The sequence below is a fragment of the Aphelocoma coerulescens genome, chromosome 1A (assembly GCF_041296385.1).
Source record: "Aphelocoma coerulescens isolate FSJ_1873_10779 chromosome 1A, UR_Acoe_1.0, whole genome shotgun sequence".
NCBI lineage: Eukaryota > Metazoa > Chordata > Aves > Passeriformes > Corvidae > Aphelocoma > Aphelocoma coerulescens.
The window spans coordinates 19,696,172-19,718,202 of record NC_091014.1 but is presented as its reverse complement, the minus strand read 5'-3'; positions in this window follow the sequence as shown (position 1 = coordinate 19,718,202).

Sequence of the window (22,031 nt, the reverse complement as noted above, 5' to 3'; positions counted from 1 at the left end):
ATGATCTTTTCCGTGAGGTGAACTGGGGTAAAGCAGACAGATCTCAGCATGGCCTCACTAGTGAACAGGACCAAAGAACCCACCCAGTGGCAGGGCAGTGGTTCATTGGAAAAGACAGGGAGATGCATTTATAATGTATCAAAAAGCATATATTTTATAGAAAAGCATGCTTTTGAATCATTCTTGGTATTATTTAGTAGTCTGAAAATAGTAGACTTATTTTTGCAATAAAAATCAGGTACTGTGTAAAATTTATTGGGTTCTTTAATAATTCACATAAATTGACTTCAGATTTAGTTATAAGAAGTTTCAAATTAATTCTTGCTATAGGTTTCCTCTATTTTACCTTCTGAAGAAGCATAGCAGAGGCATTCATCTCACCTCATTTTACACAGCTACAATGTCACCAAGTTCACCTAATCTACTTTTATAACTTCCTGTTATTTTCAGTAAGGTATATGGGCATTTCCAGAGTGCATCTCATCCCAATGAAGAGATGTAAAATGAGTCAGATGAGTCACAGCAGGAGTGTCTATTCCTGTGAACAGTTGCCAAAGGAAGCCTTGGTCAGCAATTCAAGTTCAAAAGTCTAATGTGTAAATAACTTAAGGGAGATGAAACCCGTTCAGGAAGTTTGGAGACACCAGCAGCCAGAAAAAAAAAGTGGACATCATGAGTAATAAGAGACTTTAGAAAGCATGATGGCTGGGTTTTCACATGACAAGAGTTACAGGAAGGAGCAAATCTAGGAAAGAAAGTTCATATTTGAGTTCCTGAGATGAGGGGTACAAGCCACAGACGACAAAAGCAGGAAATGGCCAATGAAGTTCCATGGCAGGCAGCAGTGAAAGAAAGGAAATTAGGAGCCTAGCAAAATGCTCAAAGAAAAATGCGAAATGGAAAAAATGGGAAAAAATGGACAAGTGTCCCTTTGCTGAAAACAGGGAGACTGGGCATACCTTCTATTTTACTCCTTTCAAGGGAAATGATTTGTGCTCTTCTGTAAGGTTTGTTGGAAAGAAGAAAGCAAAGAGGCTGAAGCTCCTCTGCCTCATCAGCACTGCTCAGTGAAATATCTGAACTCCCAGGCACGGGGCAGAATAGTAACTCTGATATTATGCAACTTCCCTTCCTGTAACACTGCTACCTCTAACCTGCAACCCACAGTCAGTTTAATAACAGTCTCAGCTATCTGATTTGCCCTAAAACTCCTTATAGTCAAAGGGAGTATTTTTTGCCTTTGTCTTTCTCTGTGGTCAGCTACATTATTTCTATAATAACAGTCTTTATCAAGATCCTGATTTTGATCCAAATTGTCTGTCACAGTTCCGCACTTCTTTGGTTATGTGGGTTTATTTCACATCCTTAATATTAATTAAATGCAGAGGAGTGGTTTTTTTCACATTAATTTATTTTCTCAGATTCATTCCCTTCTTTTTTCCCCAGTAATTGCAGTAGGATTAACTGCATTGTTAGAGTTAGAGTTCTGAATACAAATAAGAGGGCTTTTCCCTTTCTTTTCCCTGACTACATTTCTATTACTGCAATCACAAGTATTGTTAACAACATTAAAGCCCACAGCAGATGTGAACCAGGCTATAGTGAGGGAATATTTTGATTACACAAAAAGGTTCAGTGCCAAAACATAATGTTCTTGCTTCCCAGCTATTACAGGGCAAACTAGCATGCACTTTTGAAAGTTAATATCTAATTTTCTAGATGCCTGCTGCCAACCTGTTTTCATTCTACTTCAGTATAGTAGGCAATGAGAAGGGATTTTGCAAAGATTACTACTGGGCTCATTATTATTGCACTAGTAATTCTGGAAAACAAAATACCAAAACTCAGCTGATGATGACATAGTTATACAACAAACTCAGCTGCCCAGAACTCAGCACCTGGAATGAGCCCCTAGAGGGGACCTCACCCTCACACCCTACAATGTAAATAAGCCCAACTTATCTTTTATGCTATGGCTTTAGTTGTATTGCAAAATGAGATTTATGTAGGAACTGAAGAGTTATGCAGTCTTTAACCTCTCTTTTTACCCCGTGTTTGGAAGACAAACTAGACTAGGAGAGACCACTGAAAGCTGCTGCCATCTGATGGCTGCAGAACCCCTTCAAAATATGTTGCCTGAAAACAGGTGGAAATCCTGCCAGGCATAGACCAGGTCTCTTTCAGGCATGAGGCTATGGGCAATTCAATGGTCCTGGTGCCTCCAGCCCAGGCACTGCTGCCCACAGACTCCTGACACTCACACGTGTCTTGTGTGGCATCTCTCGTGTCTCCCTAGTTGCTCCCTCAGGTATCCTGCAGGCAGGGAATAAAGCAAAGCAGGATGACTTCTGTAACATTGCAGGAACTGCCAATATATTTGTACTTTTAGAGTGATTTTCCTCTGCCAGAGGAGACCAATGAAGCTGTTCGTTCCCGGACAGAAGAAAGGTGATTCCTTTTTATCAGGAAGACTTCCTGCAAAAAGTGGAGGTTGGCTTTGCCCTTACTTTTGACAGAGGTGATTTTCTAAATATGACCTGGAATCATGTTTGAATTTCAACATATAACATATGTAGTATTTTGCTTCAATTATATTCCAGCTCTTATCCAGCCTCAATCATTTAATTACAATAATATCCACCTGAAATGTACCTTGACCTTTCAAGGATGAGGATAGAGCAATCATGAGTAACCAGCAGTTAATAAACAGTAGAGAAAATTAAAGGAAAAAAAACCAAACAAACAAAGAGTGTAAGAAAACCATACAAAATCTAGAAAATTGCATTAAAGAATTGCATGAAAATCGGGCCAAGTTTAAACCAGAAAAAACATTCTGTAATGTGTTCTCTACCACAAGTGGGTACAAGCTATGCATGTTCAGTAACCCTGAATTGCTGTTTCCTTTTCTAATTAAGGAAAAGAGCTTTCTAGGGATGTCCTCAGAATATTATAAGATGCTCTGAGGAGATGCCAAATCATAGTGGAAATGTGTTTGTTCCCAGTGTGAGCGGAAGTACTTGAGAATCAGGTTGTTTAGAGGAACAGAGATATCAGAAGCTGACACGAATGCTTTCTATGTTCCTTCAGATAATTAGGCAGCCCTAGGTGTTTTATTCTAGGTTAATTCATCCAAACACTCAAATCTAACAAATTTATTAAAGTCTAGGATCTCTATGAAGAAATATTTATCTGACCACAAACAACCCAGTTACCATATTTTGAGGCGATACCTTCCCCACTTTCAAGTGGAGCTGAGCCAGCGGAATGTGTGCACACTCCTCAGTCCACTGAAAAGCAAGGCAGTGCTGATGGATCTCTTTCCTGTTTTGACAGTGGGCCTTATGCAGAGTCTTAGTTATCTTACTCATTACATAGGTCATAAGATAATCTTTTCCATCATGTAGGATAAGAGATCTTGTTTAAGCAGAAGTGGTTGTGAAGGACACAAACATATTTGGTAGGTGGCAAAGGCAGAGTTGGAAACCAAAATGTTTGATTTTCAGCCCAGTAAAATGTCTTTAACTGAAGCATTATATAATAAAGACCATCTTTCTAATTCTATGTTTACCTACCTCCAACTCACTTCCACCTCATCCAAAGACCTTTCATTTCAGAGAAAAAATTTTGTATATGATCTACAAATTATGAGATAAAAATATTTCTGGGGAGAAACTATGTTGTGCTTGTCCTACAAACAAGCACTACACAGTGACTCCTAAAGATGAGATGTGACATTCAGGTGCCCAGGTTCACTGAAAAAGCCATCTGTGAAAGGGAGAGCTGAAACAGCCTCTCACTACTACCTATGCAAAAGAGAAAAAGTTCATGTAAATTATGTACTTTACTTCTGTCTATAATAAATATAAGAGAGCTGAATAAAGCACAAGATATGCCCCTCCCCAAAAGAAGATGTTTCAGAAGGCCCGTTGAGCTCTTTATTTCCCTCACATAAGCTGACATTTTAATGCCACAAGGCGTACATTAAATTAAGGATTCCTGTCTATGCAATTATAGCATTTTAAAGTGTTTGTTCAGCAGTTGTTGAAAATAAGTATCAGCCACTCTGGGCAATTAAATTTCATAGCTCAAAACAACAGAAGGAGCATTCTCCATTAGCACAAGCAGTAGGGAAGCAGATATTATCTGAACTTTGAAATTATTCTTGCTAAAGGAAAACTGGAAAGGCCATTGTCTCTTGACAAATAATACTATTTTTTTTAAATAAATATTAATTAATTTTATATACTAGAAGGAAGAAGGGTTGCCAAAACTGTTAGCTGCTCCATATGGCTGTGTTCATACCAGAAAATATATTTAGGTTTTCAGGAATAAGAACTTTCATCACCTGTTTGTACCATTCCCAGTAGAACTGAGCTCTAGTACCTGTCCATGGGGCCCTGTAGGCTACTGTAAGACTGATTATTTTACCAACATAATGACAGAAATCTAGTAGGGCTATTATGTTTCCGGAGTTTTCATCGTCAGAACAGGAACTTCAATGAAACCAACTGGATTGTCCCTAAACCACAAGTTTTCTAAACATTATATATTGTTTAAAATTATTTGGTTAATCAACAAAACAAAGTCATCATATGTTTCTTCATATTCAATAGCTCCCCAGATGGGATGATTAACAATGTACTGTAATTACATATTGTACAAAAATTGACATTATTTACATTAATTGCATGAAACCATGACTAATACAGCAGAAGGTGTCAGAGATGCTTTCTGGCACCAGCTACTAGCTTGTGATCCAGAAAGGCACATGCAATATCTATCCAGCCTTGTGTAATAGTTCCACGTGTCACATCATCTCTTGGAAAATACCTAAGGCACACACAAAAGATACGGCATGCACAGTTTGAGTCATAGGCAAGGTGAGATCCTGGACATAAAGCTACTCTAAAAGTAAAAATTATGTATAGGATCTCAGTACTTGCTCAACCCAGAGGGAGAAAAGGAAGAAAAAGATTTATAGAAGGCCTCTGCTAACTGGTCAGAATTGGCAAAGCAGTAGAGACTGCACATGTAAAGTAACATTTGCCCCAAACCCAGGGTGATACTGGGAGTCCTGAGCTTCATGAACTGCTTTGGGGGAAAGGCTCTAGAGAGATGTGGGTTCTTAACACATGTACCCCTATAACTCGAAATTTTTTCTGAAACTTTGCTTTCCATAGACAGAAGCTATATCCTGCAGTTTATAAGGAGGGACAGGGCTAACTAATGTTACTGTACGAGTGCCCTCCCATGGCTCCTGCAGGACAGTAAGATATGCCAGTCTGAGCTTGGAACACTCGTCACCCTCCTGACCTTACATCTCAGAGTAATTCCAACTCCTACACCAGGTACCTATGACACATCATCCGAATACAGCCCTTTATTCCCACTCCTAGCACACATTCAGATTTACATGTTCTCAGTTCATACCTGCAGTGCACTCTGTCACCGCCTGCCCCTGACACAGAGTACAGGAAGAAACACTCTCCATTGTACTATTTACATCTTAATCTTACAATTTATACTTTTTTCCATCTGTTGTGCTCTGGGCATAAAGATCAAGCCCAGAATACTTAATTTTTCACGAGAGAGTGCCTTTTGTGTTTTCCCTATAATTTCAGGCTAATAGCTATTCTGCAAAATTTACCGATTTAGTCTCCCTGTGCTATTTTAGAATTTGCATACATAAGTCTTATCTCTGTTAATGGTGCTGGGAAGGATGTGCATAAATCCCCACACAGAGAGATGAAATAATGTGACTCATAAGGCTTACTTAGTTCACACTAGAAAACTTGTTATAGTTACTGCAATAATCTCTACAGCTCTGATTCGGTATATGAAAGAAACAGGTATTCTATATATTGCTGTATGACTTCATGTAATAATTACTCTAAAATCCAGAAAACCTTTTCTATCAAAAAACCCCATGATTTCAAGTGCTCCTTATACATTGTAATATATATTTTGACTGCTAATTAATAGTCCATTTTTTTTCTGCATATATACAACATTATTTTCTTTATATTATCTTTCATACAGTCTAGATACTGTGCATGCCATTTTAAGTTAATAAAATTAGACTCCTGCAATTATGCTTCACAGAAGCCAGTGATAGTATCAATAATTCCTTCAAATTGTCCTTCCAGACAATGTAATTTTTACAGTAAAATGTACAAAATGTTCTCATTGAACATTTCATCAGCTACTTCCCTTAGTGCTCTTTGGAGTATGTTTACTATGACATCTGTGTATATATGAAATATTTAGAGCATTGTTTTAAATTCTTCATATTTGGTGCTGATATATGGATTTTTCACCTTTTACTGAGTTGCAAAGTCTTATGTATGCACTGAACCATAGGTATGCAGTACTCATTTGAATTTCTACTATAACCTGCCCATTTCTTTTCTATGTGAGCAGATGAAAAATGTGGGTCAAGGGTAACTCTTAGCCAAGTGGCAGTGAACAGTGAAAGCTGAACCTATCTGATGTGGTAGATGTCTGTAATCACATGAGCTGAAATTGCTGTGGATCAGATGTCATTCTATTTGAATATTTGGAGAATCAGCAAAGTGAACTTGCTGCTAGCTGATAAAAGTTTGTTAACTACAGTAATTAATTTTTAACTTGGGGAGGAGGTCTAAAGGTATAGCAAGTTATTAAAAACTTGTGGTTTTTTAAAAGTAAAATACTTTTCTGGTTTTCAGTAGCTGATGACAGCAAATCAATACCTTAGCGTATGTTCATATATTCATGGATTCAACAAATACACATTCTTGAACTTTAGTCTGCAGGCTATCTAACTTCACTAGGAAGTATGGTTAATAGGGCTTAGAAAAACAGTGCAGCCTGAAAATATTTTCTTTTCTGAAAAACAGAGGGGTGTTACCCCTTGCCCTTCGTGAAGATAGTTGTTCAAATATTTAAGTTTCTGAATGGACTCTGAGAGCTTAACCAGTAGATGCCTTAATCCCAAGTGGGCCTCCATCCATGTTACACCATCCCAAACAAAGACTTCTGCAGGCACTCAGAAGCAGAGGAAATTTTCAAGTTAGACTTTAGCAGAGATGTGAGCTCCAAAGTGGGAAAAGGAGCAGAGGCTCTTTGAGAAGCAAGGCAAAAAAGAAGAAGAAGTAGTCGGAAAAAGCACAGAGGATCTCTGTGAGGGAGAGAGAAGCATCTGAATTCACTGCTAATGGAGACAAAGGCATCTCTCTGAGCTCAACCTTGCCTGGTGCTGGAGGGCATGCGGCCACACTGCAGTGTATATCCGGCACTGCAGCCCTGTTAGGGTGTCCCACTTGCCAGTGCTCCTCACCTCTGTGACAGCTCATCAGCAAGGTGGGACATCTGCCCAAGCAGGTCTCCCTGCATTTTTGTAATTGGGGCTTATATCAGGGAAATGGATCCCAAAATTCTGGGATGCTGTGAGCTGTGGGGGATGCTGAGGGACATCCATGTTCTCACCCCACCTTGTAGGCACAGGCTGTCAGGCACCACTAGATGTTTGGCTCAGTTACTAAGAAGTCCCAGCAATGCTAGAAGGTTTTCCAGGGTAGGCAGGATGTAGGGAATTTACCAAAATTGTCACAGGACAGGAGCACCGGTCCCACCAAGCAGCACAGTTTTGAGCAAATTCAAGTGCTGTGTGGTACCCACGAAGGGAAGCTGTGGAAAGCAGTAAAGGAGGATCTTAGATCAAGGTAGAGAAGAGCCAGATGTTGTCCTATGGATTGTCATCTAGGATATAAGTAGTGAAGGCATTTCTGTGCTGTGGCAGGATTTGATAAGATTGGATTTCATCTGTATCATCTGATTTGCATACGTGGTGGAATCCTGCTACTCCTTTTGGCTTCAATATTTAGATGAGGGTTAATGTATTATATGGCATGACAAGCTGTGGATTGAAAACACAGAATTTGTAACAAACATTTTCCAGAACACTCCTTTGATGCAAATGCTTGTTTAGATACACCTACACAAAAAGAGTCATTTCCATAGAAACCTCATGAACCTTATGTCTTAAATAACTACTTTAAAGGACTTATCTTGAGAGTTATTGAGGACACTCAGCTCTCACTGTCTCCTAAAATAGCAATAACTCTGAAAACTGCAGTGCTACTTTCCACTGTGTATTAACTAAAGTGTAGACATACAACTCAGATTAATGTAAAGCATTCAATATTTTAATAAACTGAAAAGTAAACCCCTTTACATGTTCAAATCTTCTTTAACTTACTTTGTATATTTTCTCATCTGAGCACATTCAAATAGTGCATATACAAACTTAAGTGATTTTCCACTGAATTAATCATCAGATATTGTTCTCAGATAGTCAACTCTTTCTCTGTAGTCAGTGGAGAGAATCAGGTATCTGCAGACAAATATTGTGCCTAGTTCAGATTCCTTCTTCTCACAGACTGTGGAGGAAGCCTTAGTAGTTAATACAGAGGATACACCTGACTTGAGGGTGGTGAAATTTAGGTGGGATGAATTCTGTTTCTTGTGCAGGTCAGCTGCTAGAATGGTAGTGTCCCTGATCCTAGCTAAAACCAGCATGTTGTAACCTGCTAACTTTCCTCAATTCCTATAAACATCCAATAAACAAAAGCTCCTTGTAAATTATGTGTAAAATAATATTCAAATACCAGAAGTAATAATCATATACCATACATGTCACAAGCAGATAGGATTCTTTACAAATCTGTATTATGAGACCTTTTCTTGGTTGTGAGAAAATTAAGCAGTCTATTCAAATCCTTTGTGTATCTCTGTTTACTAGTTATGAATAGATAGTCCTTGAAGACAGATGGAATTATGTTCTTCCTGACAGTGATGTAATATCTGATGTAATACAAGGCCCAGCACTATGAGGTATCCAACAGTGAAGTGCTGAGTGCCTTCAGTTCCTGTTGTCTTCAGCAGAGTACAACGGAATATTGCTGGATGATCAGTTCAGCATCCTCACCCAGGATGCACCTACGTGAGAAGTGATGGGAAATGTAGGAAGATGTCTCCTTTTTTAGAGACTGCAAAGAACTATCACAACTAAGCTTTTATTTCTCCAAAAGCCACTTCATGCTTTGGCCAGTAGCTTTATGAAATCTTATGTTACTCCCACTATGATACTAAATACTATTAGCTCAAAACATCTTGATTAAATGCCATGCCTTTCACAGTAAGCTAAAAAAGAAAACCATCCTTCTGATTGCCACTTGTAACTCCGTTAGCAGGTATCCTCAGTTAATACTGACATCAGGTGATTATCCTTGAGCTTCTCAGCTGCTCTGAGTTTCATCCTTCTAAGTGGATATTTTCCTTAGTCTGAGAGCAGAATGAGTCATGCTAGAGTCAAATCATACACTGCAAAGTGGCTGAGCAAAAAGAAGGCTGAACAGAGAGGGTAGCATTAGCAACACTGGACAAGAGGGGCAGAAGTAAAATAACCTGGGCTGTATTTACTGCAATGGCTTTCCCCTGGTTCCTGGAGGCCTAGAGAAGTTCTAGAGCATCATGCCTTAAATAACCTGTACAGTAACCTCTTAAAGGAGCCTTGAGTGATCAGATGAGATCATAATGCTTTGGATCATAATGCTTTGAGACTGGATTCAATATGTCTATGAGGTGATGCTCTGTGCCATTTACTTGCAAAGGTCAGCTTTTGTTTTAGTTTTAGATCTGTGGTCTATATCCACAGCAATGTGTAAACACACCTGAAGGTTGGCAAAAAGTTCATGGCCCAAATGGTAGTATCAGAGAATCACTGAATACATTGTTTTGGGAAAGACCTCTGGAGGCCATCTACTCCCAGTCCTGCTCAAAGCAAAGTTAATTTCAAAGCTTTAAACAGGTTGCTTAGAGTTACATCCAGATCTCTTTTTAAAAGAAATCCCAAGCATGGGACAGCCTTGCCAGACAACATGTTCCAGTGCATGATGGCTCTTATAGTGTAGTTTCCATTTCAAAGTAAATAAAAGTATAAAAATGAAGAAGAATAAACTTCTTCACTGGCCACCTCCATGAAACAAAAGAAAACAGACCTTTTATTTTCAAACTAGCTTTATTTTCTGTTCCTGAAAACCTACACAGCATAATCCTGAAGCAGCTAAAAGGAATGTAATACTCTTTATCAAGGGACAATGAACAAGATTTGTAAATAGGTACAGAATTGAAGACTGTCTCAGATTAACTTATCAGCAAGGATTTCCCTCAACCTCCGTCCTAAAGTCATTACTCAGGAATACTTCCCCCAGTGACACTGTCACTAAACAAGTATCAACCTACCTGGAAGACAAATGGAGCAGTTGTGTCACACAGCCATGAGGTCAGAAAAGAGAGCAATAAAACAGATATCTACTCAGGATTGGAGGGCGCTGGAGAAGTAAGTGTTGATGATAAGTATGCTTATCCATGTAATATCCAAGCAATTTTAGAACATATGATCATTTAACGCAGCCTTTATTTTAAATTATGTAATAAAATGTACATTCAATTAGGCAGAGATTTTCTAAATTAACTTGTGATTTGATTGCCTGGGGCTTTTTCAAGGATCTCACTGGCAGGCTCATTTCAAGAAGATATTGAGCACTGGGAATTTGAAATTGCCCAGCCCTTTCTAGTTTTTGAGAGCTATACATACAAAAGCACTATTCAATTTACTTATAGAGAGAATTTAGTTTGTATGCATAAGAATACCCATCAGTTTGACAAAAATACTCTTACTGGGCAGTAATGCCCTCTATGAGGAGCTTCAGACATCTTCTCCCCCTTCTTTAACCCAGAGGATAGCAGGCTTCCCTAATCCCCCACAAATCCTGTCAATAGCTAATGTAATATGTAACGAGAGACTAAGGTTAAAGGAAAAGGCTGGCTCTGCTTCAGAAAAGTTTGATGATGCATTTTCTGCATCTACTCTACTGTCACAGAAGTGCACATACACATTAAATTTTACCTTCCAATTCCACTAAGGTTATGTCAAAATGAATATGAGTAAGTTTTAATTACCAAGGCCAAAAAGGGAGTGTTTTCCTTAATTTTCTTTGCCTAGCCACATCAGTGTTTTATATATGACTTTAAACCATGAAAGGACTTCTTTTGCATCATCCCAAAGAAAATGCAGGAAGAATATGGGATAGGCAGACACCATTTTGTTCAAACTAAAGGTGACCTTCGTGTAATACAACATCTTATTTTGTCTCTTCTACCTGCTGGCTGTCTCTTCTCTTGCTAGAAGACAAACTGTGATGTGTAGGCCCCATGTCTTTTTCATATTTTTGTTTTCAGACTACCACAGCAGGAGCCAGGGGCCTCTAGTTGCTGCATAAAATGGTATTGATAAACATTTGTTTGAATACCAAGAAATGTGACAGAAGAAAACACATTTTTAAATATTCTGCCCCACAGTTAGAATATGTGTTTGTTCATCTCAGCAGAGCATGTTAGCTGAGGTTCAGTGACTCACTAAACTCTGGTCATGTGGGCTTTTTGTGAGCTTAGAGTGTGGACAGAGGTTGCTTGTGTCTGCCTGCAGTGCATGCATGGATGTACCCTGAGTCCTTTGTGGGTCTCAGTCTAAATTCTAGAGCTGCATGGATAATGGATCTTTGTCAGCACGGTTGCTGAGTCAAAAACTGTGTCAGTGTGTATGTTGTGGAGGGGGAAGCTAGCAATGTGCAAGCAATGTTGTTTCATTCTGCTTTAGTGCAAAATGTTTCATTTGAGGGAAACCCTCCAGGTCAAATTTCTTTCTGAGAGTTTTGAGGAGCTCTCCTACTTTTGCATGGCTACAAGCTCTGACCAAATAGTACCAGCAAAAGTGTCCATAAGTATATATTGCAAACAAGACCAGCTATTGTCATTGCAAGAAGAATCTGTATGGCTGAGCCTCACACCAGGCTAGAGAAGATGTGAAGTGCAGCTGTTACCGCAGGGGAAGCTCTGCTGCTCCACCAGCTGCATCCCACCAGCACTGCATGGTGCTGCAGTGTCAGTGCAGCACTTTGGGATATCCCTCATGTTCCCAGTGTAGAGGAGACCAAGAGCAGATTTACCTCAAGACCTTCAGAGTTTTCCACTCTGTGATCCAATGAGTGATCCAAATTACTAAATAGAGGAGTCACTGCACAGTCCATCTTTTTCTCCTCATACATTGCTTTTACTTTGCGCTATCGATCTCAAAATGCATCTGCTTCTGAGTAAGCATAACACCAGAATGCCAAATTTCTCAAAGCCACTCAAAAAGACTTTATTCTGCCTTATGTTATCAGGACAGGCTTAATGTTAAAACCACCAATCAGGGCCCACTCCTTCTTCATCAGCTGGTTTTCTGATATGGCTATCACAAGAGACTGGCACAAAAGCCAGCGGTTGTTCCCAGGTTCATGGAAAGGAGGTCTGGCAAACTAAGCCTAAAGTACATACTGGATTCCTAGTCAGCCATTCAAACACATCTGCCATGCCTTAGAGACTGCTCATTACCTGTGCTGAGAGCTTAATTTCAGTGTACACTTAATACAGAGTTGTTTTGAACTCATACAATAAATCTCAGTCTTAAAAACTGTTGTTGTATGAGCAAAAACTGTATGAAGCTTGTTGAAATCGGTTTGTGGTTAAGAACAACTACTTGACACTTTCCTTGGCATCACTGACCTCTTTGCCTTTTTTATTGCTGACATCTACACATAAAAGTAGTAAGAAACTGTTTCTGACATTTCCAAACTACTGTTCTTAACAGATTGCATCATACTTCCCACAGACAGTGTCAATTGTTTGGCCAGCCTGTGGCAATCTCTGCCCAAGGCACCCAGGGTGCTGGAAAGCCAGTGAACTCAGCATCCAGCATGATCTGGCCCTGCTACAACAAGGTGACCTGGTGAACGAGCGACCTGGCTGCCAGCTCAGCCCTTTGGAAACAGGTGGCAGCGTGATCATGTCATTTCCTTTCCACAAGCAGCCTGGCAGCTGCCTCTGTGCTAGACCAAGAACTTTGGTCTCTGGCCAGCACAGGTCTGTGAATCCCTACTATAAAGATCAAATGCAGTCACCACAGCAAAATTAAAAAAAAAAAAAAGCCAAACAAGCACCTCTGCCCTTCTCTCCCCCCCAAATGTACTAAGTGCATGTCTCAAAGTAAATGGGCAGCTGTGTGTTAAAGGTCAAATTCCAGATGTTGCAAGTCAGTTTTGTTGCAATCCTGCAATAGCAGCAAACGCTCAGTAGGGAGAGAGGAAACAACTAAGAAACTGCCATATAAAATAGCTTGTTCCTTCAGAACTGAATGGAACAAAAAGTGCTATTACACAAAACATATCAGAAACCGTAAAAAACTGAGATTTCTTCACAACTCTACATATAACTTGAGTATTTTTGAATAGCACAGTTAAACCTCTTATGGTAGCATTTATACAAAACAAGAATTCTACCCCTGCATGATCAAATAGACACAATTCCATGATGTTGTTTTTTAAGTTAATAAGATTCTCCAAAAGTTTATACCCTAAGCTTTCATGGGCTTATCTTCTATAGTTTTCCCAAAATTGCTAGGAAAATTTTCTGCTCAGATTAATTCTTTTCAGCTAATATTTTTCAGCTATTTCAAATCCAAGAAAGTAGAGAAAAATGCAAAAATGTCTGCTCATCTTTAAAAATTACTTAAACCTTCTTACTGAAAGGCCATATCTCTGAGCAGTGCCCTAAGTATAATGTGATCATATTTGCAAGAACACACTTTTTCCTATCCAATAAACTGACAAGCCTAATCTAATCTGTATTGTGTAATTACAAAATCTCCATTCAACAGAGCCTTGAAATCTAAGAGCAGAATTCTCTGAAGATTTTGATTACAATGACCACTCTCAGCTCCCTCAAATGCCCCATGTTTCTATTTGTCAGCAAATGAGTGGGGCAAAGACCTTATGAAATTATGGTGATTGCTTAATGAAATACAGAGCACCATTCACACTTGCCAAGGGATTGCAAGAGTGAGCTACATTCTGGCATGTAGTTGTATCCTAATGTCTACTTTCTGAATGAGACATTTTTTAATAATTTTGTTATTGTTAAGCTGGTTTAGGTAATGTGTTTGTGCTGAGCCTAAGGTCAATCAGAAGTGAGAGGGTTATATTTGCATTGCACTATGCTGCAACATGAGAAGATACTCCAGGTAGTGCCACACAAGCTGGGTCTCAAATTGGAAGCCATGTCGCTGTAGCAGCACAAAAGATGTGCTGGCCATAAAATTATGCTGATGCAGTTTTTCTGAGAGTCACTCGTGTCAAGTCTCTACATGGCGCTGACCAGACACAGCTAGACACTGCCAAAAATAGCATCAAAACTGAAGTAGGAGGCTTGTATTAGCAGCCAAAGGTAAACATCAGTGCGGGATACAGCTATACCTCGGCCTATCAAATGTAAGAAAACCTTATGTATTCAGGAAAGATCAGTATTTCCTAGGTCAAACCATGTAAAATTTGAAATTGGCCTTTGGGAGAAATAAGACTGAACCTTTTGAAGATATATAAAATAATAGTCTAGAATTCAATCTCTCAGAATGCTGAGTGCCTCCTAACATCAGTGAGAGTCCAGATTGCAGATATAGATCTCAAAATAATGTAGAAGTTCAAAGACTTCCCAAAAGGTGCCCAAGAAAGCTGAATAACTTTCTTTAATGAGCTAGATTATACGCTGCTGCTAGAACAAGTGCGGTCCAAGCCACATGACTACTGTCATCTCAGTAGATGAATGGTTGAATGAATGAATGAATGAATGAGTGAGTGAGTGAATGAGTAAATCATTACAGGTCTATTACAAGCAGAGTTAGTGTTATAACGAAGCCTGGGAACCATCTAAGATTTCTTATGTACCTGATTACCTTTAAAGTGAAAAAAGCAGCAGAACAGATAGTCTTTTACAGGAAGCTTTTCTCAAGAATGCTTACTTTTATGTATAAGATTACTTAACAAAGCCAGATCACTGTGTGTTTTTATCAGCAGTAAAATAGTGTCTGTAAATAAATGGGAGGAAAAAACCAAAACCTTGACTCCTAAAATAAATTTGAAATTATTTCATCAAAATTAAAGTTTCGACAGCTAAGATATTTGAGGGTGTCAGCTTTGTAATTAAAAGTCTCTGTTAAAGTGAAGCAGGTGATTCAGACTTCTTGCTTTGCCATACCAGAATTGTGTAACTCAACCTTTCTGGATGGATTTCTCCAGCTTTGTTCTCTCTGTGCCCTTGCCATGGGTTATACATTGCTCAAGCCTCTAAGAGCAATTATGGTCTTTCAGACATTACCGACTCTTGAAATTAACTGAAAATGGTCATACATTCATTAGTGTTGTAATCCCATAAACTGAATTTCTTAAGCTAAATATGCACTCCCCTGAGCAAGTATTGAGACTGAAAAAGACTAAAACAAAAAAACTGACACAGCCACAAACACTCCTGGTCGTTACAAAGCCATGAGTGAAAGAGCCATAATCCTCAATCTCTGCTTTTGACACTCAGAAGGTAGAGGTCTTTGTGTTCCAGCCATGGAGAAAGTTTACATTTCCCAAGACAAACTCTCACTGACTTCAGGAACAGTCCATACTACAGTGTTTATTCAGGTATCTACTTTGAATTTTAGAATAAGAAATCGCAACACAAAAGAAGAAGGCATTTTTAATATTGTTTGTTTGGTTTTTCCAATAGTTCTATAATTTTCAGATGACAGAGAAAGTGTTATGTTGAGGGAACTCATTGGTGTGAAGAGTTCCCAGATTTAGGCTCAATCTCTGAACAATGGCTGAAACATTTCATTTATGTGGAGGCACTTGTGCAGAGAAATATTTGTGCACATTTATGCTTATACAATGTTCTTCAGAATCACATAGATTGTGAGAGCTTTATCGTTACAAAGGTCATATTATTTTTATGTTACCAGATATCTCAAACAAAAGACTTAGAAATTTGCAAGAAATTCACCAGTCACATTGCCTGAATGAAATAAAAGCTAATAGCATTCCCTATAAATATTATAATTTGAAGTAACATCAGAGAATCTCCAGATTACTCCTGGAGAGCAGTTATCTGCTTTGAATAGCAGAAATTGTGACAAGTAGCAACAACTTTCTATCCTACTTGTGGAAATGTTCAGTTCACTATTCAACTATGGCTACTTGAATGAAATGCTGCAGTGATTAGTAACTGAATGCTTCTAGAACATCATCAAGTTCATTTTGAAAAGAGACTTCTTAAAATCCTCAATTTTAAAATATAGGGGTTTTTTTTCTATGAAAGTAATCATTGCTAGCTCTCATCTGCTTTGTGTTCATGAAATAAAAAAAAAATACAAGAAGAGTCACTTTTCATCATCACTTTTTTTTGTTCTGAAAACAAGGAAATCTTACAGTTCTGGAAAAGGTCAAGGGCCTCTTAAGTCTTCAACACCTAACACATCAAGTGACACTCCCCTGATCATAAGATTAAATCAAGTCACAGGATGTGTGCCCTAGGGATATTGGTTAAACTGTTCTGGAGCTAAGTGGATTAGACTGGCATCCTGCATTTTACTTGAAAGTGTACTATGCCAGAAAGGTCAACAATTTTTCAAGGAAGTTGTTAATTGAAATCAACCAAATGAGACAACTCTCTTCCTGGAGGAAAACTCTGTCCAGCCTAGCTTTGCCTTCAGGATAATACACATCAGAACTGGCATTTAGGCATTTTGACCAGAATTTAGCTGTTGATCAGTTTGCACAGCAAAACCAATGATTCATGCAGTTTAGCAGTTCTCCCCTGATCTTCAGAAAACTACAGCATTTTTTCTGTACATCTTCAGTACTCTTATTTAGGAAAAAAATTCAGGATGACCTATGATTGCAAGATTTACTTATTGTAAGTTTGTAAATTTGCAAATATGGCAGCTTCTCTCATGAGTATCCAGCATATCCTCTGGGATGTTCATGTCTTGGAAGATGGAGAAACAACTTAGTTTGACTGCAGTTTTGGTTACTCCAGCTTTTGGGGAAGGGATAACACCTTGTATTAGACCAGTGGGTATAATGGAGAAAAATATACACAACTTTGTGTACACATTTTTTTTAATCTATAGTCCTTATAAGAAAAAAAGGGGAAAGGGGGTTTTGGTCTTGTCCAGATCTTAACTGTGATTCTCTGTTCGCTAAGACTGCACCTTGTAAATGTTACTGCTTCAGAGGGAAACTGTAATTTAAAACCATGATAATACACTTCTACACCTCTCTTTTTCTTCTGTTTTGTTTTGTTTTGTTTTGTTTTGTTTTGTTTTGTTTTTTAATTTCTGTTTTGTTTTGGTTTTTTGTTTTGTTTTTTGCTTTTTTTTTGGGGGGGGAGGTTATGTGTGTGGTTTTTAAAGCATGTTTTCTCTATTATTTTATTATAGCAACATCTGAGGTATTTGTACCAAATGAACCATAAGTGGCATTTCTACATCATGATTGATTTGCTGTGTGTTAGATGAATAATTTGGGATGTGTTTAATAAGATTCTGGCACTGCAGATCTATTGCTATTAAGGGGAGTTCAGGTATGCAGTTTAAATGAAGCCCTCAACTTTATAAGTCTTGCATTTAATCACAACTAAGATGTCAGATGAAACAGTAATGAAATCTTAATTTCAACATGCCAGAATGCAGTCTAAAATCCTATTCCTAGACCTTTTTGTTGCAAAATATTAACCTGATTCATACCTGCCTAGACAGCTGACAAATTAAGAGCACCATCACAGTAAACATTGGGCTTGGAATAATGTTATTTCCACTTTCTGCTTATTAAAGTCTAGAAAATGATTTTTTTCAGCTCAATGACAAACAATTTTTATCACCAGCATTCAAAGAGTCATGTTGTCCTGTTTCTGCACCATTTTACTTTTTCATGACCATGAAGTAGTGGAAAAGTTTGGCTCAATAACTATGGTTAACAAGTTACACCACATTCTTCATTAAAAAACCCTGTTCTTAGTAATTAGACACTAGAGTGAACATAACCCTATGAATGCAATACAGATACAGTTATTGTAGTATATTGTCAATTAATTTCTTCCCTTCTGACAAATATGGTGCCCAGCAACAGCATCATAGAGCTGCTATGCCACACTGATGAACAGATCCAGTGTACCATATTTTTTTCTTTTTTTTTTATATTTTAGCTTGTTTCAAGCATTGTATGCCTCAGGATTCAATGAAAGCTCAGAATTGCTCCCATTTCTTCATCAAGAATGCTGCACTTAGCTAGGTAACAACAGAAATAGATAACAGTAAATGTCTATTAAAATACAATATTCCTTCTCCAACTTTTATCTTAAGTAGAGGAATCTAAGCTCTTAATACTTCCATGGAATATGAATGTACCTCGTGCAGTTCATCTCTCTTCCACTGCATGTGTTGAAAGTGAATGCAGGAGACAAAAGTTGCAGCACAACATTAGAGAAAAAATCTGCTGCCAGACTTCCAAAAATGAACTATCCCCTAAATGAGAGTACTTTGCTCTCAAGTCACAAGATCATACCAGCACATGAGTTAACTAAATGAAATAGCAGTGCAAGTAAGGGTCATTATAAGCAATAACTTACTTAAGTAAGTTATTAATATTACTTAAGTAAGTTATTCTCAACCTGAATATGAGGAAGAACTTCCTTACTGTTCGAGTGACTGCACACTGGAACAGATTGCCCACAGAGGTCGCAGAGTCTAGCTCACTAGAGATATTCAAGAACAGTCTGAACACAGTCCTGTGTCACGTGCTTTGGGATGACCCTGCTTGAGCAGGGAGGTTGGACAAGATGACCCACTGTGATGGTCCCTTCCAACCTTACCCATTCTGTCATTCTGTGACTGTGATTCTGTAATTCTTTGATTCTGTTGAGTGTACTGTCAGATGTGTTAGTCTGTCTCACACAAAGGCAGGCTGCCATTCGCTCTAACTACTTACCTAATGATTTTAGGTTTCTATAAATTTTGTCCCATATGAGTAATAAGCACCAATGTTGATTGCTTATACCATCATTTGTTGGTGTCATAGCTCTGTCCTCTCACACGCCTCAGCAGGAGCAGGCAGCCCATCTCACGGGCAATCTGCCTGCTTGCCACCTGCCATGCAGTGTTACTACACTTAACACTGGTGCGGGGCTCAAAGATCTGTCTTTACTTTCATATTACCATGGCCTTTGCCTATGACTATTTATTTTCCACAAGTATTTGTCAGAAAGAGGAAGGCATTGCTACACCTGTGCTTTAGTTCCACTTCCCTAAATACTCCAGCATAAATTATGTTTGTTTATATGTTCCATACAGTGTGGCTTCCTTCATAAGGACAACTTAATGACAAGGATGCTGCAACTTAATACTACCAGTCTTCCTATATCCAAGGTCTGACTAATGTAGGGGAGCTATTAAATAATTATACTAAATGTTAAACTTGAGCGCCCTTTCTATCATATATGTGGATGAGGATTCTTCACCCTTGACATTTGATGGGACAGATTTTGCCTCTGAAAAGAAAAGGGAAATAAAAGCCACTGTTGATAGAGAAATGGTTACAATGGCTTTCAAATGTTATCTTCAGGAAACACCCAGAATAGTCTGGACAAGATGAGTCAGAAAGACAGAAGTAGTTTAAGACATCTCTATTGCCAATTCAGCTGGGAGCATCCGAACACCAAAGCTGTTCCCAGATTACTGTATTACTGTTTCTGCAGTTTCTGTGTGTCTGGAGACATGATCAGTGAGTTTTCTCTAATAAACACTTCAGCACTCTTCCCTGGGAAGCTGTGTTAAGGCTGCAGTGGTCTATGCAACACATGAAATGAGAGCACAGTGGATTAGCAGTGGTGCACAAAACCCAGGCAGAGCAGAGCAATTCACATCCACATGGAACTGGGCTTAAAGTCAGCAGTGGTCTAATGCATGTACACGGTCTAACAGCAGAGCTCCTTAGGACCTGTCTTTCCATAAATGTGACATCATTGTGACTCTATTTTAAGCTATGTCATTTTTTAAAATAGTTACAGAAATTAGTATAATGCATTTGTATAACATATGTACACACATAATGTATTTAAGTAATACAAGGAAATTCTCTGTAAATTGACTGGTGAAGCTGGGCCCTGACCTGAGAGGTGCACAGGACAGACCCACACCCAGGACAATACCCCTGCAACAGCTGAGAGAAAGGAACAGTTGCCCTCCCTTCAGTGGCAAAGGGTAACCAGAATTCAGGTCTTATCTCGGGGGTGCTTACCACTCAACAGAACACCTTGTTAGTATGTCAGCATGAAACAGACCCAGCTGCACTGGCACTCTCTCAGAAATGGTATCTGTCTTCATGTGATGCTCTCTGAGCTACCAAACACAAACTCTCCCGGTCTGAACTGCTTTCAGGCATTCTGCCACTTGCTTCTGCAGGCCTGACCCCAATGATCCTTGCTCCAAATCACATGTTGGTCACTGCAATCATCTGAGTTAAAAAAAAATTTCCAGAGTACAAACTGGAATGAATTCAAGCCTCATGTGACTATGTCCTGTTCATTGTACGCTTCACTGACTTTAGCACAGACACACTGTACTTGCCACAGATATTTTGTAAATACCATCAGCAGCATAATTTAAGTCTGTTCAGATGAGGGTGGAAGAATTTTTCTTACGTGGATGGTACTTTTAATTGTCTGGTATTTGGAAGCTAAAAAGATTAACACATACTTTCCTGAGAACACAGTGAGTCCCTTTAAAAACAATACATGCAAGAAATGAAGGCTGCATAATGACAAAAACCCAGAACTGTACATTTTATTACTGTAAACATCATTTTAATGTGCAATTACCTATAAATTAATAGATAACAGTAAATAGTTCCACTTCCTTACAGAAAGGATACTTTAAATCATTGAGGAGAAATACACCATATTTCTTGGTTTGTATTCTTCATTATGGCTTTTTTCCCCATAATTTTTTTCTAAAAATACATCTGAATAAATATAGGCCTTTCATTCCCTTACCTACATTGGAAAACATAAAGATATGGAAGCAAAAAGAGTTTTATTGTATGACAAACAAACAAAGAACAGTAAAATATGGTCACTCCTGGCAACGTAAACAGTATCAGCAAAGTACTGGTACATTGATCCAAAGTCCTTTCTGGTTTACAGTGCTGTTAATGTAGCTATTCCGGGTTTACACTAGTGTGGCTGAGGAGCAGAATTTGTTCCATTCAAAGAACAGTTTTATATTTGGATCAGCTCCTGTCCCCTTCTGAATATCAGGCACAGTTTTCCACAAATTTGAATGTTTAATAATTTCTGTGTCGTATGAGAGAGAAATGAGTAAATATGTTAACTCACTGCTCAGTTGGGAAGGTTCATCAGTCACTCTGATTAGGCACATTGACTCCACCAGCACCAAGAATATAAGAAAGACCCTGGGGCTCATCCAGACATCATTAGCCATCAGAAAATCAAGCATCTGCTCTGATAAGTAGCTCCAATACAGCCAGAAGTGAGGGACAGGGATCTTGAGCAGGGGAAGTTGTTATACCTCTCCTAAAATCTTAGAAAGGAGTGAGTTTCCCTTTGGTTTCATTTGAATTTAGTTTTCTTAGGCTTTCTTCAGTGACAATAATGTGAGTTTGTAACGAGGTCTCCTTTTTAAATGGTTATGCTTAGGAGACCCAAGTCCCACCTGCAAATGCTACTGCCTGAGTGCTTGAGGATATCAAGTCCTTAAAGACTAGGCTTCAAATTCTGTGCAAATGGAAGCAAATGGACTGCTTAAAATTAACTAAAAAGGGGAAATTAACAAAAAAGGGGGAAAATGGGAATGGAAAATTACCAGGACACAAAAAATACCTTGGGGTATGAATGAGTTACTTGTAAATATAGCAATTCTTTACTCACCTATAAAAGTGAACTGATTGCCACATCTGTGGTCAGGAAGGCATTCTTCCCCACCTCCCCAAACATATTCTATGAGATCTAAATTTTTTTGTTGTCTTTCTTGGGCCCACTGAGTCAGGCATCATTTG